This window comes from Siniperca chuatsi, linkage group LG10 (assembly GCF_020085105.1).
Source record: "Siniperca chuatsi isolate FFG_IHB_CAS linkage group LG10, ASM2008510v1, whole genome shotgun sequence".
Classification (NCBI taxonomy): domain Eukaryota; kingdom Metazoa; phylum Chordata; class Actinopteri; order Centrarchiformes; family Sinipercidae; genus Siniperca; species Siniperca chuatsi.
The window spans coordinates 1,162,753-1,182,035 of NC_058051.1; the positions used below are offsets into that span (position 1 = coordinate 1,162,753).

At 41.3% G+C, this 19,283-nt stretch overlaps 1 protein-coding gene across 3 annotated transcripts in view; it reads left to right on the plus strand.

Moving 5' to 3' along the window:
- The window catches only part of plch2a (phospholipase C, eta 2a), a 191,189-nt gene that overhangs the window by 50,737 nt on the left and 121,169 nt on the right, over positions 1-19,283 (plus strand). The window lies entirely within an intron of this gene.

Here is a 19,283-nt window from a genome sequence, read left to right on the forward strand (position 1 = left end):
TAATGTTCACGTTCACTCATGTTCATGTTCATGTAATCCGTTGAGAGTTTAAGCATCTCGAGGTCTAAATTCTCGCGTCCACCTTAATAATTATACGAATGTGAGAAAAACAGAAAGGGGCAAAATTGAGGATATTATGTATAAATACACTATCATTAGTATTTAAAAAATGCCGGTTGAATCAATCGCCTCCTCATTAGGAGTTCTCTGTCATCCTGCAGGGCTTCATTTCTGACATGATCGTCTCCCTGCATTGTTTATATGCATAAGGTTGAGGAGGAGGCTTTCTTTCTGCTTGCCAGTTTGGGTGTGTGAAGTTTTATTGCTGCTTGCAATGAATGTTGCGTTTGCCCTCCGTGAGTTTGTATCCGAATCAGAGATTTGTTGCATTTGAGGCGTTAAGTCATTTTAAAAACTACTTTTATAAAATTAGGAACTGGAAAATAACGTGTTGGGTCCAATATAAGCATGTTGTAAAAAAGATTTCCATCTTTCAAATGTTGGTCATGAGGAATCTACAGCACCAAATAATGCACACCTGTGCCGCGACATGCAAGTACACATGAGAAATGCTGTTCATCGCATTTGCAGTTCCCAAGATCCAAATACAAATAAGAAATGTGAGAAACAGGGAAGGAGGCGTTACACACACTGTAGCACCTCGTCAAATCAACATTTACAAGGTGTAAGGATGTAAAGCTCTCCTTGACAGGATCCTTTTTAATGTCCTCTCATGTTGGTACTTGTGTCCTGAAACAGGGAGTTTTAGAGTGAGCCTTTTTTAAAGGTCAGATCATGGTGTAGAAAATGTAATACTATAATCCCCATTAGTGCTCTCAGCAGAATCTCTATCCAACAGCTTTCTCAATCAAGTCCTCAGAGGTCTTCTTTGATATTTGGCCGTGAGTGTGGTGAGCACTGACTGACAAAACCCTTAAAAACTGTAACCTTGAGCAGTTTGTAGAACAGTGTGAGAGCTTTTTGCCCTCCTCTCATCAATCAGTGGTTCATGTGAGCCAAACTAAATTTCTCTTCACGATAGTAGTCACAGATAATCATAATAATAATTATTTAGTTCAATACTCAGATCTCAGCGGCTTTCAAGTCTTTGAGTAGTGGTTTCTCTGTTTCTCTGGCTGTAATTCACATTGAATGGTCTCCTGTCACGTTCTCAGTGATTAATCTGTATGTGTGAACGGGGTGTTGTGAGGTTGTTACTGCTAACGTGTTAGCAAACAGTTGTCTATTTAAACATCCAGCAGACACAGAGCAACACGCGTTCATGTGGAGGCGTGTCTGTGTCTCCTGATGGACGTCAGTCCGGTCTTCTCTCTGTCAGCTCTGTGTTTGGTCTCCAGCAGCTGCTGAGGGAAACATCTGGCTCTTTAGCTGCTAGATGCTCCGCTATGTTACGTGCTGCTCTCTGACTGCTGTTTGCTGCTGAGCAGCTCGAGTTCAGCGGCGTTACGTCTGGAAACAGCTGCTGGAAACCAGGGCGATGAGAGCCGAGAGACTGAACCAAAACAACGAGCTGAAAGAGGCTAAAACGCTCCGTGGAGCTGAGGGGAACTGCAGAGGTGGTGATAATTCCCTGTGGCTTCGTCACTACCAGCGACTCCTCTCTCATTACACAAAGTCATTTGATCCATTGTTAATATGAAAAACATTGATTAGTGCAGCGTTAACAAACTTGCATCGTTAAAGTCTTTAAAACAAAACTCAAATTAGCTTCCACAAAATCATGTTGTTATGATAAATTAGCCCAGCTCCAATCAGCACTAATCTTCACTGAGATACAGAATTGCATTCAGTGCTCAATAACACTGAAAACTGTTGGATTTTTTGCTTGTTTGTTTTCAGAGTGACTGAATGCAGTGAGAGAAAAGCATTACTGTTCAAATTCAGTTTTACTGGTGTGACGATAACCAAATGTGTTTCTAAACGTCCTCCACCATTTAAAGAGCGATTACTTGAAGAAAGGAACACGAATTAGGCCACATCACGCAGAGCGCCTCCAAAATGTTGAATTATTACTGGACACATTTTAGAGCCCTTTTTTCCCTTCAAGTGGCTCTGATGGAGTTCTGGACGTGGCTGCTTGACTTCTGGATGAAAGCGTAGAGGCAGAGGGGAAGATGAACACAGCTGTGCAGAGTGTGTGGTGATGTTCGGCCTGACCGTAAAGCTTTATTTGCTATGATATGAGAGAGCTTTGATATTAGATCAGACTATAGCTCTCTGATGAGATGATGGGAGGAACAGAGTGAGGGAGAAACTGATAAAGGTTAATCTGTAGAGACTGAACAAGCAGAGAGAAATTCTAATAATGGATGGATGAAAGGATAATGAAGAAATGAATGCATTGATGGAGAAATGTTTGGATGAATTTTAGATAAGATGGAGGAGAATGAAGCTGTAGATGGATGAAAACCCAAATTAATGTTGGGATATGTAGAACAATGGCGGTATTAAAGATGCTCTGCCATCAGGGGCGGGGTTAGGAAATGGCAGCATGTGTTGTCATGGCAGTGATTTATCACACTTCTGTGGGTTGGAAAAGAGCAGTGAAGCTAACTTTAGTGCAGAATTTGTGAAATGCGCACACACACAGACAGAGCAGCCTGCTTGTCACTCTCCCCAGTGATAGCAGCACTAACGGCGGATGTGAAAAGGAAGCATCCTGAAAAAAATAAAGCTGACAAAGATTTTCTGCTGTGTGATTCGAGCTAAATCTGCTCTTCCACACTTTCTATCACACTTTTCTTGTTTTTACACGCAGACAATCTGCAGAGAGAATAATGCAGCAGCTGCAGTCAAAGTGATCCATCAGGGTTTCTAGCTGAGTTTAATCATCTAAGCTTCAAAAATCTCTGCTGGACGTGAAATTCAAATCAAATAACACGGATTTCTGAGCACAATGCAAATGAACGTGGTTATACATTAGAACGCTTTCAGTCATGAAAAAGCTATAAACAAAAGCAAGCTAATCACACGCACATATTAAGGGTCACCATCCTGGTTAGTTTATGAGGTATTTTGCTTTCTCTCCATTTACTGTCTCATCTAATTTACTTCCCACATTTGGCCGAACTTCACATCACATTTCACTGAAATCTTGTTTAGTTGTTGACAAACAATAAAGTGGACAGCAAATACAAGCTCTTCGACAGATCTTGTATTAATATTAAAATATTCATGAATGCTTCGTATAGACAGCCACTGAAGCACCGAGCAGTCCTTCATCCAGTCAATCACTAGGAACGTGTCATATCCTTCACGTTAACTGGTGACGCTGTCTCAGCCGAATCCTACAGAGCACACGCACTGGCTCCATGTTTCGACTGAGCGATGCAGCAGTCTAACCCGAGTAGAGCCAAACGAGATTTTCATGAAGCTTGAGAAAACTGCGTTGTGTGGTTTTGGTCTCTCCTGATAGAATCATCAGGAATTCAGTTGTCTGTGTCTTCCTGCGCTGCAGCGTCTGCTCCGAGCTCTTGACCATGACACCTCTCTTTACACAGCATGGATGTCTTTACCTCAAAGAAAAGGCAAAAGGGATTTTTTTTATTAGTGATGTGTTTGTTGGCTTATTATTGGATTAAAGCTAATCGTGCATTCCTGATATACTGGTACATTAGGAACTAGTCTGGTTTGATTGCATGACCTGAGGCCCAGCCGTCCCCTCATGGTCAGTATGAAGTTGATTTATTGTTTTTTGATTTTTTTTAGTCTGTGAAAACTATTCATTTCCAATTGCCTATTGCATGTGTCACTTCTGTAGAAACAGCTCAAAATACATTTACATTAGCATTTTGCTCCAGAGTGTGTGCAAAGCACCTCTCTATACATGTAAGCAGAGTTTATCAAAAGTGAAGCAGACGTGCAAATGTTTCCTGGAAAGAATTCGTTACAAATTACAGGAATGTCTTTTTTAATAGAAAGGCTCCATTTAAACTCAAGTAAATATTCATTCAGTAATTATTTATTACTCGTATGTGTTCAACTGTATGCTTGTCTATAGATAACATTTACATATTTGCATGTTCAACTGACCTGCTGTGCCAAGACTTACTAAGTTATTCCAGCAATTAATTGGACTTAATTCAATGAAAGTGTGCCAAGAGAACACAGTCTCTGTTTTGCCTGCAATTAGCATCAAATTACTCACACTTATTTGAAATTACAGACCTGCAACATCTGTAAATTACCAAATGTGTGTTTACTTCAACTGTTACTCAGTACTATTCAAGCAGGATATTTTACATACATTTTGTTTTCGTACTTTTCTAATTTTATTTTTCCAGTCAGTTAATTTGAGGTCAATTTAATACATTTTAATTTGTTGTATATACTAACAAAGGTTGGTTTGATGGAATCTGACTTCATCAACCTCCACATAATGGTGTCAGAGAGACGGGAGGGTGGCAACTCTCTAAGTTGTATATGTTGTATCTGTTATTTTATGGACCATATGCAAATCTTTATTATTTTCTGTTATTTTAGAAATCCAGGAATGAGCCATAATTCAGAAAGAACTGAAAACACAAATTAATGGTAACTGTTCAAAGAAAAGAAAATTGAGCAAATCCATTTAAAAAAAAAAATCACACACACATTTACAGCAGAACTGCTGTTGGGGTTTCAGCACCACAGTTAGTGGACAGCTCCTGAGGCTTTTGCATTGCAGCCAACACACACACACCCACACACACACACACCCACACACTCACACCCCCACACACACACACACACACACACACACCATTAAGAGTATACACGCCCATGTACCTACACGCACACACCGAGCACATCTACTTATCGTATATATTAAGGCATTCTAACTCTATTTTTACTCAGTGGGTGACCCAGATGTGTTCTCCGTACATACACAGACAAACTGCACACAGTAAAATACACACAAACACAGAACCAGCAACAATGGACACGAAGGTTTTGTCAGCGGCTCGCTGCCGCTCTGACCTGGCTGACTGGAGTCTTAGACAGTCGGACAGGCGGGACGATAAGCCTTCTGCTTTTGTCTCCGGTGAAAACACTGCAGGGCACGCAGCTCTGCTTCTTTTGCTGGCTGGAACAAAGAGAACATGGCCCATCCACGACAATATTGGTTTGATTTGATCGATGCAATGCAGCTTTAAGCCCCTGGCAAGCTGCCGTACAGCGGCAGTGTTAGAAACACTGTGGCTCGCAGGAGTTACTGTATATATACAGTAGGAACTTTTGATTTATTACTATTAAACTAATTGGTATTACAGTATAATTATTTATTTTAGATATATGTGATTCCATACATTTATGCTTTAATCAGTAAAGTTTAACCAATACAATCAAGTTTCTATGCACTGGAATAACATTATTGTTATTGTATTAGTGTATTAGTATTAGTTTAATGTTTACTTGTCCCTCTGCCCCCACAGACCATATGTTGGTTAACATTCAGTCACATAGATCTCACAAGGATAGTTATTACCACTGCCTGTTATCTGGCCTGCAATGCTTTTATGAGTACCTGTCAGCTGACAAAATCACTGCTACGCTCTGAAGCCAAAAGGAGACGTGTGTGCATCTGCAACCTGTTATTAGAGGGATGTGGTGCAGCATTTCAAAGCGCAGTCCATCACACCTCCTCATCAATTACCATTGTTCAAAAGTAAAGAAAGAAATGTCAACTGAGGGCTTATAGGATACATGAAGGAGGAAAAATTCACGAGTCATGGGCATTTTGGGACCTAAAAATAGGCTCAAAAAAAGAAAAAAGCCTACTGCATGATCTCACGGCAATCACAATGTTCGTCACAGGAAACAGCGCCACGGCGTCAAAATAGCGCCCCCTGGTGGAAGAATGGCATTGCAATTAAGTGAATGTACTTACTTAATTACTTAATGTAATGTACGTTACATTCCACCACTGCCCCCTTTAGTTTTGGCAGCTGGTAAAATATTCTTTAGGGGGTTGGGGCTGGATTTGGCCACAGGACGTCAGCAATCCTAAAAGCCTGGCTACGGCCCTGCTCTTACCTTACAGTATCTTTTACCCTCTGGGCCTTTTGTTCGGTGCAAAGCCTCACAGCAGTAGAGAACACTTTTTTCATCGTTTTGCATCATAACCTGCTCGTTTTCCATCTGTTAAAGAATGGCCTTTGAGGCTTAAAAATATCTGCTTTTGCAATAAAATGTGAGTTCACACTGGAGTAAAGCAGCCCTGCACACTGTGTTACGATGGGGGAACACTAATCTACGCCTCTCTTCCACCTTCTGCTGGGCGTTGTATTTTTTCGACTGAGTTTGGTTTGATTTGGCTCGGTGTAACACGTCTCTTCTGGCAGCAGTGTCTGTTCCCGCAGCCAGCTTTCGCAGTGACTCTGGAGAGAAGTTAGTAAACAGAGATGGAAGTTGTGTATGCTGGCTGTGAGATGGAAAGACACTGTAAGCTTCCACTAAAGTCGGGGATCTGTCTGCCGACGGCAGCACTGTTGACACACCAACAAAATCCTTGACAGGTGGCACGCTGCAGCGCTACCTACAACAGACTCCCAGACAGCCTGCTCAGCCTCCAAGACAAGCTTTTCAAGCATTTAAAAATCCTCAAATGAGAAATAAATTCTGTCAGAGGCAGATGAAGACGAAGGGTCGTGCATTATTGTGATGGATGGGAAACAAATGACACCTTCTTCTAACTGCCAAAGGCCTCATGGGAGGGAGCTGCCACATGGTTTGAAAGCTGTGTGTTTTCTGTCAATTTGTGACTGGAGGGATGTTTGTGAAGGCACAATCTGTGTGTGTCTGGGGGATAAAGGCAGAGTTAGTCCTGAGGTGCATCTGAGATTCATTTATACGGCAGTTTGAAAAAAGAAATGCATGCAGTGGGGAAGAAAACTCCACGAACGACTGGCTCCACCAGTTTCCCTCTGCTCCCTGCAGAGAGTTTTAGAGACCTCCCTCTCACACATATCAGATTTGTATGTATTCATTCTTGTATCGTCGTATTATCCTTTCCTTTCTTCCTGTTTTTTTACACTTGATTTTGGCAGACACGAGTATTTCATCATTCCAAGCTCTGCAGCTGCACTGACACAAAAAACAAGACAGTGAATACAAGGAAGCAGGGATGGGCTCATTCATGCCATCATCATCAGTGCACTAGTGTAGAGAAAAAAGAGACATTTGATTCTGTGAAAATCTAGAAACAAACCGATTTATGTCAGAAAGGTCAAATCATCTCACCTCATGTTTTAAGAAAACTAATATTTAGAACGATAATTCTCAGTTACACAACAAAATAGCCAAAGTTTGCTGACATTAGCTAACATTAGCCACCATAGACCAAGTAAGGCTGTAGCAGCAAAACTGCACACGACATAACCAACACATTGAATTGAGTAAGAGTATGATTTATTGTTTATGATTTAAACTTTTTATTTGTAAGAGGAGTTGCAGTCTTGCTTTAAGACTGTTGTCTGATGAGTCCTTGTCAGCAGCTATCCGTATCAGATTGATGGGATTTTATATTATCTGGAGAGCTGATGGTTCTCCTCTGGGACCGGCCTCCTGCTGTTCCCAATAATGATAAATGAAAGCAGAGCAATCACACTGAGAACAGAACATCTCCCAACTCCCATCAGACCGCTGCCATTCGTTACTGAAGTTCCATCACTGTGGGAGGCTCCGTTGTACTCGATGTGTTGGACTCAGGGAAAGAGACAACATGTGGGAGAAAAACAGTGAAGGGGCATGAAGCAGTCAGTGACACAGAGGGACAGCAAGGAGGGGCGCGGGGTTACAGGCAAAAACGCTACGCATGTCTTCCCTCATCACAGCACATTTCAACATACTAACAGTGTACATGTCATGAGACCCTCTCACTGGCTTCATTTACTAACAGAGCATTTCACTTTTGAAAAATCAATGATGATGTCAGTGATAAACTAAAAGTATACCTATATTCTTGGATGGCCTTCTTAAAACCTCTTGAGAGTCGAACCTTCCATATCCATAATGTATGTCACAACCCAAACTGTAAACCTTTGCACAACACCATATGGCCCAACCTCCATCATAAGGCAGGGACACGCGTTACAATTATTGAGCCATTTATTGTTAATAGGATCATTTGGGCATCGCGATTGTCCGGACCAAGTTGGAGCGAGCGTGTTCTAGTCTGGGTCCGTTGGTAGTCAGGAGATAAAATCATACACCGCGTGGTGGTAAAAGATGTTTGCCTTCTGATCCAGTCACTGCCTGTCGTTCTCATTAGGAAGCATGGTTGATGTTTGTAACTTGAAGTGGGACCAGCCACATCACATAGCGGGAGAAACTGTCTGAAAAGGGCAGGAAAACGTTAAAGTGCCCCTAGTGGGGGAAGTTATTATCATCGCTCCCTGCTGTGTTGTTTCCTAGTGGGGAGTGACGCGCTCAGAGCCTCGACACCAGACATTGCTGTACATATTCTACATACGCATAATAATCTGTTTCAGGTGAACTGGCTGACTGAACTACAGTCATGTGACACTACACCTGATGGCGATTCATAAGTCCCTAAAATCTACATTTACTGCTCGGCATGCGCAAACTATTGAGAGTCTATTACATAGGGAGTAGTGAATGAGTGAACAATGAAGACACGTTGGAGACAGTCAGAGTCTACAGTACCTGTAATCCTTGTTGTTCTCTGGCTGCCAAGACTAAAAAAATGTGTGTGTGCTGGTGGAAGCAGTGGTTATGTGTTGGTCAAAAGGTCTGTTCCTAACTTTACTTGTACACTAGATTGGTAACAGTTAGCCATAAACTCATTTGTCTACTTGTGTTTCATTAGTACCCCTAGTCCCTGTGTTGTCTTAGTGATGGTGTTGTTTTTTGATATTCTTTTCTATCTACACCTGTTGTTGTAGTTGGTTACATTTCATCACACGGCATACTGTATAACACATCATCCATCAAATAATTTAGTCAGTGTAATTCAGAAACATTTAGATACTGTCAATATGATGTTTTTAAAGAAATCAAATGGGAAACAAGAACTTAAATCATAGAACAACCATCCTTTTTTCAAGCAAGTGCCCTGAAAAACTGAAGTTAGCAAAACGATCTGTCACAGCAGTAGTATGATTTGGCTAAAAATATACTGTAATGAGCTTAATAAATCTGGATGCAAAACAAAAATCCCTCGCCAAGCCTGTTATCTTTTCGCAGTGCTTTTTCTCTCTCCGCTCCTTAATTGCCAACTTGTGAAATGTGACCTGCGGTGTGTGCAATGATCCAAACATCACTGCAAATTGACGAGACAGAATTCATGGTGGGCTCGGTCTGCACTCTGTGTCACAGCCTTAATTGCCGGGGCCTCGGCAGGGCAGTGTGGGCCGCTGGAGTTTTATTAGCGAGCAGCTCCCTCCACCAACATCACACCTCCCTCTCCGTACCCCACCCCATCTCCCCATCCCCCACCCTTACACTGCCCTAGCGAATCCCTCGCTAAGGTCTAAAATGAATTCAGGCGGAGATCTGCTACTTAGAGAAGTCTGTCTCTCCCCAGGCGATGGGGAGGAAGACTTAATTGGGAAGTCTGTCTGCGAGCAGAGTCCAGGTCGCTCAGCGTTGATTCAGTGCCAACAAACCAAAAGTTCCTGCACATAAGTGACCTCCACAAAGTTATATAACGGCATCAGTACATTATCTAACTACTTCAGTCTTCTGCAGCTGAGCACCCTCACAGTAGAGTTCTCCTTTACAGCTGCACGCCATCAAACGACATCACAAAGTCACAGAAAAAGTAACAAGACCAACCATCTAAATCGAGGAGGCTGCAATGTTCATTACATACTAACAAACAAAAAGCCCGCTGATGATTTTACCATCTCTGAAGAAAGCTTTCATCCGTAAAAAATGTTCTTCAATCCCGTTATTTGTTTGCAGGACACTTCATCAAGGATCAAAGTGTTGGTGGTTGGTATGGGGTGAGATGAAATGACAGGGGGCAGGGCCAGAGTAACCAGCTAGGGGGCCCCGAAGAGCAAATATTAGCTGTGGATTAACTGTGGGCCACTATTAACCTGTATTTTTACTCTGGAATACTAATCTGCTCCAAGATTTCTGTATGCCAGTTAGTTTATGAAAATGTGATTAAACACAAAAACCATGTAAGCATAATATCAACTAAAAGTGTAAGGGTATGAGAACCAGACTTTTACAAGACATATTAATAGATGCAGTATATATCTCAAGATTGGATTAAAAACTGCAGGTGCCACCTTAAGGACCTTGCCTTTTCAGTTTTTAATTGTTCTTCAGTGGTATATATTACCAAACAAATATGTTTTAATCAAATTACCACAAAATAATTGCCACACGGACAACAGCTGTCCACTCGTCCAGCCTTGTCAGGGGGTCACCAACATGATTAAGAAGCATCCTCTGGAGCCATACTGAAGCCAATGCCTTAAGCTGCACTAAATGATGGCTATAAACCAGTCTATACTGGTTTCCAGTCACTCACATGCAAACTCCACACAGAAGGGCCCCAGCCGGCCGGGGGTTCGAACCCAGAACCATTACATTACATTATATAGCCATTACCATTGACAGTGCTAGCCGCTGCACCAGAAACTGGGCACATCTCTGGTCCTTGGACGGGCTTACTGGGGCACTTGAATAGAGGAGCCAGTTGAGGTGGTTTGGGTCTTGAGTGTGTTGAAATAGACATGCTTTGGGGGTTTTGGACTGAGTGTGTGTTGCAAAGTGGCAACCGGTCTAGATAGTCTAGCAAGATGCAAACGGCTCTGTAAAAGAGCAATCCTCATCATCGACTGAATGGTCAATAAAATGATCAATGTATTTGTGTTTACTGCAGAATGTGGGCAGTTGGTTACAAGTGTTTGGTGCCAGGCGATGCCACACTGAGCTACAGCACACCTGACCCTATCACCACCGCTTGATCCCCTCCCCTACCTGGTTGTCATGGTTCCCTTACATGGGCCTCAGTTAGCTCCAGTTGCTGTGATCAGAGAGCGTCCCGTTTCCACCGGCACTGGATCTGTCAGCCTGCACAGCGGGGGAGAGGAGGACATGTGCTGTGGGAGTGGGAAAGGTGGGCTACCTGCCTCACAAGATTACACTGTGTTTACATCACTGGAGGTGTCACGTAGCAGGGTGGAGGCTCGTGTTGAAACGTTGTTATGGCAGACTTTGAACTAGAGCAGTGCTTCGAATGGGTGGAAGACTCTGAGACAGCTTCACAGTGTTGATCCCAGTAATGTTATTAGGTCTCACACAGAAGACAAGAGAATCATTTACATGGTGTGTGAACGTTAGTTAATCCAGATCAGGATCTCTTTTTCAGGAGAGACCGGTTTGCAAGAATAAACATGTACCCTATAAGCATAGACAAACATACAGTTTACATATACAATACATAATTAGTTTCACATTAAAGAAAATTATCACAAGGCCTTCAAAATGCCTGATCATAATGTTCAAATATCTTCAAAAGGAAAGAGAGATTTCAAGTTATTTGTAAATCATCCCATCTGTATTTCTGAATTTCTTTCACCTGTGCTAAGGTATATTGCCTCTGTGATACAAGAGGCTTTAAGGTGGAGGGAGAGGCACTTTTCAAATAAAACAGTAACATCTGAGGTTCAAACATAATTGCGCTAAAAACAGAATAAAACAATTCCAGAGAATGCAGTTCTAAAACAATGGAGAGATTTTAATTAAGAGAGATTTAAATGAAGAAACAGAGCTGGTTTGCTTGATTTCTTACACAATATATACAGTATCAATGTATGTACTATGATCAGCTGTGGCTCAGGAGGCAGAGCAGGTCGTCCAGGGTTGGCAGTTTGATCCCCAGCTCCTCCTGTCCACATGTCAAAAGTGTCCTTGGGCAAGACGCTGACACCCATATTTCTCGCAGCAGGCCAGCAGTGTGACAGCCATTTACTGTTTATTCCAACTAGCTAAAATCTCTAAACATATGGGTACTAAACCAAAGATCCTATAGATGTCAATGCAATTCAACATGTGTTTGGATTACCATTTTGACAAGTTTGTATGTATTCATTTCGTGTTAAACAAACCTTTGTTTTATACACATGTCTAATAGTCATTTTGCAACCTGGCCTGAACCTGAGCGTTCGCGTCATGCCCCTTCAGTCTTCCCCCGTCCAAGTGGAACAATAACCCAACACAGTGGCCAGATATTGATTGAATCACCAGGATAAGTGTTGTTTGTAAACAACCAACCGGTTAATAGCCAACTGTCTGATCTCGGCTAGGCTGAGATTTAGTCGGAGACGCCAGTCTCATGCTGTTATACTGTATGACTGTACTCCAGCAACCTCCCACTCAAGCTAGCTAGCATCAGTAGTGAGTGAGCATCTTGAAGGATCTTCAGGAACCTTGAAAATAGCATACAATTAGTTTTTTAGCACTTTAAACAAGCTCATGTATGAAAAGAGAGATCTGGCATGTGTCAGAAATGAACTGTAGATTTGCAAAATGGCCAGATGAAGAGATGGTATCATCTGCTTAAAAATGTATATTACAGTGTGTAGTGGCAGAGATAATATTATTTGTGTATATTGTGAACAGAAGTGGAGCAAGAATAGACCCTTGCAGAACACCTGTTAACCTTGATTAGGTACCACTGGAACCTATTTCTTAGTTCTACCAATGAGTGCATTTAATGCAACATTCATAGTCTTATTTTCCAGTAAAATATTATGATCCACGGTATCAAAGTGTTGTCCAAGGTGAGTAAAATCACCTGATACTGGTTCTCCAAACCATTTATGCTTAATGTTGTCTCTCATTTTTTCCCCACCATGCAAGCACAAACTGTTCGCAATTGACATTTGGAATAAACAAATACACACATTCAAACTAATTTGCCACTCAACTAAATTAGAGTGAAGGGAAGTGGTGAAACAAGTAAATACATTTCTCATTATTTGTACTGCTTGCTGTTCCAGACTGAGCATAATAAGGCTTTAGGAGTCAGTAATTACAATAATGTCCCAATTTATCAGCAGGTGATGGTGGGGGGATCCTTATTTCACAAAACCATTTTGAAAAGTGGCATTCTGGCTTTGCTTTGATTGTGGTGTCTCATTTTCTTTACCTTTTGTCTGCTGGTTTTTTTCCTATTTGTTTGGCTTTCAGTTGCTCTGTCTTTTGACCTGAGGACCTGTAACTAATCCAGCTGACGGGTGGGAGAAAGAGGTGGAAATGTACACCTCCTGAATTCATATGTCACAGGGCCGTCTTTTACTTCAGCAACAAGATGTTGACACTGCTATCTCTGCAGCCTGCCTGTAACCAGACCAGAAAACAAACCATGAAATGACGTAAGGGATTCTTAGCAGGTAGAGTGAATTCACTTTAAAACAAGCCAATGTAAAGATGGTGTTATAGTAAGTGTTCATCAGAGAACTAAATGAAAACAAGCCCATGAGGTGGTTAGGCATATAGTTGGTATTTTTCTTCTCCAGCAGCTCTTTCCTAGTAACTGTAGCTACCTCAGATATTATGTATTATATGCAATTTGTACCCATACCATGTAATCTATTGAGTCAATAAAATGTGGAACAAAAATCCTTCCTCCCAGATTACTAGTTTCTTTTGTCATAAATTCTTCATTCAACACTCCATTTACCACTTTGAAAGTTGAGGAAGAGCTAAAAACAGAACCCACTGAAGCTCGATAGCTGTTTTACTTGGTGCTGTGTTATTATTCTTAATGTGCAACGTTGCTTGCTGAAAGAGTCCATTAATTGTTTAGTGCTCTGTGATATAATCGTATTACTTTTTATGAGTTGGTGCCAAAGCATCAAGCCACTGTGGAGGCGGAATATTTGCTCTAGTTCTCAAGAAATCTGAAAATCTAATGGGTAGATTTCCATGACGTTTACCTCGTACATGCAAGAGATAACCACTTTTGATTTTAATGACTCAGTGGCCTGTTAATCAGATTGAATTTATATTCATTCTTTACTTCGTTATTCAGTTTGACTTGTGTTCAGACTTTGTTATTAGCTGTTTTTTGGGGGTGGGCGGGGTTTGGTCTTATTTTGCCCCAACCAATCAGTAACGAGAGACGTATCCGTACTGGCACTAGTGGGAGCAGTTTTTTATGTTGTTTGAAGAAATACTGATTAAAAAGTTGTTACTTCTGTAAATTGTGCTAAACTGCGTCAATCTTTTGCACACTTGTTGCCATTTTTATGGCAATCAGCTGTTGCTATCTTTCTGGCCCTTGCACAGGAAGACAATGTCCCCATTCACAACGTCACCTACAATACTCGGATTAGTCAATTGTTTCTCCACCCAACAGCTGTCAATTAGCAAAACACCAGACCTATTTGAATTGCTGCCCAAATCAGAAGTCTGGAAGCAGGCTACCCATGGCCTTTCCTCTAGCACCAGCCCCAGGACACATTTTACATGATGATGGTGTTGATGAAAAAGTTTGGTATTATTACTCAAATCAAAGCTACTACAAAAAAGTAAAAAAATAAACATTTCCAATTCACATAACTGCCATAATCAGATTTTCAGACCAGCGTGTCTAAATTAGTAAATAACTAATAAACATATAGAATAGACACTTATTAGATAGTCCATCTTGCTTCCTTTTTCATCCTTATGAGACAAAGATGACATGAACATTTAAAAAAAATTCCAATGTTTGATCATCTGTGCACCAGAACATATTAGAGTTTGTGATGTGTAATAAACATTGTAGCATATAATGGCCAGTAGCAGGGCTTTACACTTTACAGGCCTGTCTATTCTAGTATTTTCTTGAAACTTAAAATCAAACTCATTTTCTCTGGAGACAAGTCAATAAAACTTGTTGATTGTAATATGAAGAGGATATGAATAGGTCTACACTTTAAAGCCTCAGTCCATGATTCTATACTGTGCTTCATCCATCCAAATGCTTGAGTGTATTGTAGCACATGTACGTAGACTCACCCCTCTGTAGAGACTGTGTCGATATGTCACTGTACACCAGTGGCAGATTGGAGCTTTAAAGGTGGCTCATCCAGACAATTATTTTCATCCTCTCAGCTTTAGAGCAATTTGTGATTTATGTGTTTTTTGCTTTTATCCTCCAGGATAAGAAATAATTAGTCCCTCTGCTCTACAAAGCAAATGATTGTTGCTTTTATAAAATACCCTGCATGCTGCAAACAAACCATATTCTCATTTGCATTTACTGTATGAGATAGTGTATATGTACCTTTCTTTTTTGCAGAATACTACTAAATGCTAGGATTATGCAAAAATCTTCCCGTGCCAAATCAATCTGGGTCCATTATTACAGATATGGAAGGAAAATCAGGCAATCTAATTACACACTGAAGCCATTTTTCACAAGACTGACTGTGTCTACAATGTGAACATCTGCAACTACAGATCCTTTGATGCCACTATGTTAATGACCAGCACTCCAAATATAACCCAGTTAGAGTGTAATTAAATGCAACCACATACAAGGCATTGCTCTACATACCAGACTCATTTGTCACAGCTTGTCACAGAGTGAAGAAGTACAAAGAACAAGGTACACAGAAACTCCAATATGAGGTTTATTAACATGTTGTCCCCGTTTTAGCAGTGCTCGCCTCTAATAGATGGTAAATAGCCCTTTTCCACTGCAGTGACTTTTCTAGGAACTCAGGAACCATACCTGGGCCAATGTTTCTGCCTTCCCCAAAACTCCCCACACCAGTGGCCCAAGAACATTTTGGGTGGAGTTTGGTGTAGTGTGTCTGATTGGTTAAACACAAGTCTCAAGGCTGCAATTCAAGTGAATAATTTAAAGCACAACATATAGACAATTTTACTATTCTTAGAGCTTTACCAGGAGTGGGGCTAACAATGGAAGGTTTAATCTTTGTGGTGGCAATAAAGGAACGGTCATTAGCATTAATTTGTTCAGTAAATTTCATGGCAGTCTGTCCAATGGGGAACTCTGCCTCAGGTGAAACTGGAGTGTGTGCTGTGGCTCTCAGGTTAGTTTAGATGCAGAGGGCGAACGTACTGATAACCGGGTAAGACAAACACCTCAGACTGAGATGCTGAGTAATGCTGAGTTGTTTTTGTTAGTTGTTTCTGCACTATACATATTCAAATGACATTTCTTCTGATTTTCAGAATGGGATTTGAGAATGGGGCAGCCCTAGCATTACCCATTCACCTCAACATAGGCAACATTAAATACTTACTTATCAAAATGCATGGTGGAGAAAATAATACTTTTACTATACTGCTTTCCTATGTATTCTTTCCTTTACCTACTCTATGGCTGATCAGAAAACACTCACAGGAATAATTATATTAATAGTCATATTAATGGTTTTGGAAGGCACAAATGGCCTGCTGGTAGGGACGTCAGATCAGAAAACACTCAAATGCCTCATGTGGCTCATTGGTTTGGTTCTCTGTCTAAACATAGACTGTATGGTTGAGTCTCAGAGCTCTCATCATAAGAAATAACATATCAAGCCTGTATCTTTGAGTGTGTTGGTTTGTTTTGGAGACTTTCTGCCCCCTAATGGTAAAAAATGTCCAAACGTTTGTTGCTGCTTGGATGGAGAGCCTTTCTTTCTGTCAAATCTAACTTATAACCACTGCTTAGGTGGAGAGAAGAAAAGAGACAGATGTGGAAGATGATAAAATCGGGTACACCCTCAGGGGAGGTGAGGGGGAAAAAGGAGGGAATATTTAAAAGAGGTGCGAAGAAAACAGAAGAATTCAGACATGGTTAACTGTGGGATTCTCTACCCAATGGGCTGACTCATCAAAATTTAATGAGAAACTGTCAGAAGGAACACTGGTGCCAGTGTGTGTGTGTGTGTGTGTGTGTGTGTGTGTGTGTGCACGGTGGTGGAGATCACCATGAATAATACAGTGACTGCTTGATCCAGCCGAGTTCTTCATTAGGTTAAGGTGCACCACGCTGCGAGTCCTCAACTCAGGACGGCTTCACCCACCAGAGACAGTATGACTGATAGCTGGGAGACAGACAGACAGCCACGGACAATGAGACTGTAAGAGATGAGAGACGGAGAAAGTCACATAAAAGTGCACAGTGAAAGTCAGAGAAAAAGGTCAGAGAAAGTTAGAGAGAAAGAAACACGATAGAGCTGCAGTGTGTGTGTGTGTGTGTGTGTGTGTGTCTAAGAGAGAGTACTTTCTCCCCATGGTCATTGTGTACTCTGTCTCTTCTGCTTACGCAGCTTCTTCCTCTTCTCCCTCTATAACTGGTAGAAACATGAAGCAAGAGCTGCCCACAGGTGAAATGTACAATTGAATCTTTCTACTTTCATTTCAAAAGTCTCCACAATAAACTCAAGTATTCTGAGTTTCCCGAATTCTTGCCATATTCTTGTCTGAATCTCCCCTGAAAATGGATACCACTGTATATTTTAACTACAGATCTTTAATGCCAGTCTTAGTATGAAAAACACTGGACTCGGTCAACACCAAAGACTGCAATGGCATGACGGCTGGTTGAGTTAAAGCACCCACTAGACCGAGACCAAGTCAAAACACCCACAATACTGAGACAAGTCCTCATTAAAACACACTTGAGACCAAGATGTCAGAGTCAAAACACTCATAAGACAGAGACGAGTTTGAGTAAACCCACAAGACTGAGCCTAGTCAGAGTCAAACACGAACAAGACCAATACAAGTCTGAATCCGAACACACTTGAGGTTGAGACATGTTCAGGTCAGAAGACACTTTAAGCTGAGACAGGGCCGAGTCAAAACACCCTGACTGAGACAAGCCTGAGTGAAAACAACATTGAGACCAAGGCAAGTCCAAGATTAAGACCAGACTCGAGCACTACAACCCTGATGTGCAGTTTGTAGATGCTCTCCAGTTGTCTTTGCAGTTCTGGCTGTTCTAGTGTAATGTGCTGTCTCAGCTGGCAACACGCAGCCAAGCCCCACATTTAAAGACCTCATGGGACATTACTTTCCATGCTCTTTCACATTATGGGTCGCTCAAACTGGCAAACCGGCACTAATCTTACTAATGTGCATAATTGCACAACACCCTCTTATAGATGAAACAGGTGAAATTGGTGTTACATAATAAGGCAGATGATGGGTTATTGGTTTTTAAATTTAATCCCAAACCCAATTCAACAACAAATGATGTTGAAACATCAGCTGTGTCTCTGACAGTGGCATTGATTGAGTCATCCTGCCACTCTTCATTTCTCTGTTTCCTCCTTGTTCAGGCTCAGAGGCTCCAGGCTTCACTCAAAATAAACTCGAGGGATGGATTGCAGTCCATTAAGCTGACAATGAAAAATAAGTGTCTGTGTTTGAGCTCTGTGTTAACCCTTAATACAGCAGAGCCTCATGGATGGATGGGTGGATTATGTTAAAGGGGCAAGAAGTGAGATTTTACTGCCTCATCAATTCCAAGACGTATTGACATTTTTATTAACATTTTGCACATGGCTAACTACCGGTCATTTGCAAGTTTTTTCCACGGTTACCCATCATTAGCATGTAGCTAGTTAGCAAAGTTGAGCAGTCTACAACAAGCCTACCGTTCGCACACACTGGTTGTGTTGCCATTCAGTTGTTGTTTTAACAACATTTCTGAAATTTAGCTAAATAAAACATGAATTAGTTTGTTTCAAGAGGATGTGACAAGACTACATAATTAATCGAGCACCAGTAACTCTGATACAGCCGTGTTTCATCGCTACTTCCCACCTAGGTCAGCATTTGTGTTGTCCCGTCTTTGTTATTAAGTTAACATACCCCTGTCTAGACGTGAACAGGGGAGGTTGTGATTATGTACACCCCTGACAATCCTGCTCTTTTTTATTCTTATTTTTTGGTCTTTCTGGTGAAGTGGAGGTATTTCAATCAGCCTTTATCACATCTTCTCTTTTTCAATATACCAAATTTCCACCTCAGCAAAGTGGTGAGTTAAAACTTTCATTTCGAGAGAGAGTTTTTGGCATTTCCACACTAAAAACAGGTGGATGGAAACGAACTGTTTATGGGCTGACTCTTGCAGATAACAGCTGTCTCCATTCAGATTTCAAATGTTGAATTGCTCAAACTTCATGTTCAGACATATTCAGGCTCCAGCTGTGAAATGTAAACATATCATCTTGTTGATGGCTCTGACTGTCTTGATGCTATTGTCTGGTTCTGCGTAGGATCCCTAAAATGCTTAGGCTGGCTCACTCGCATCTAATGGCACAATAATTATGTTTGAGCTAATATAC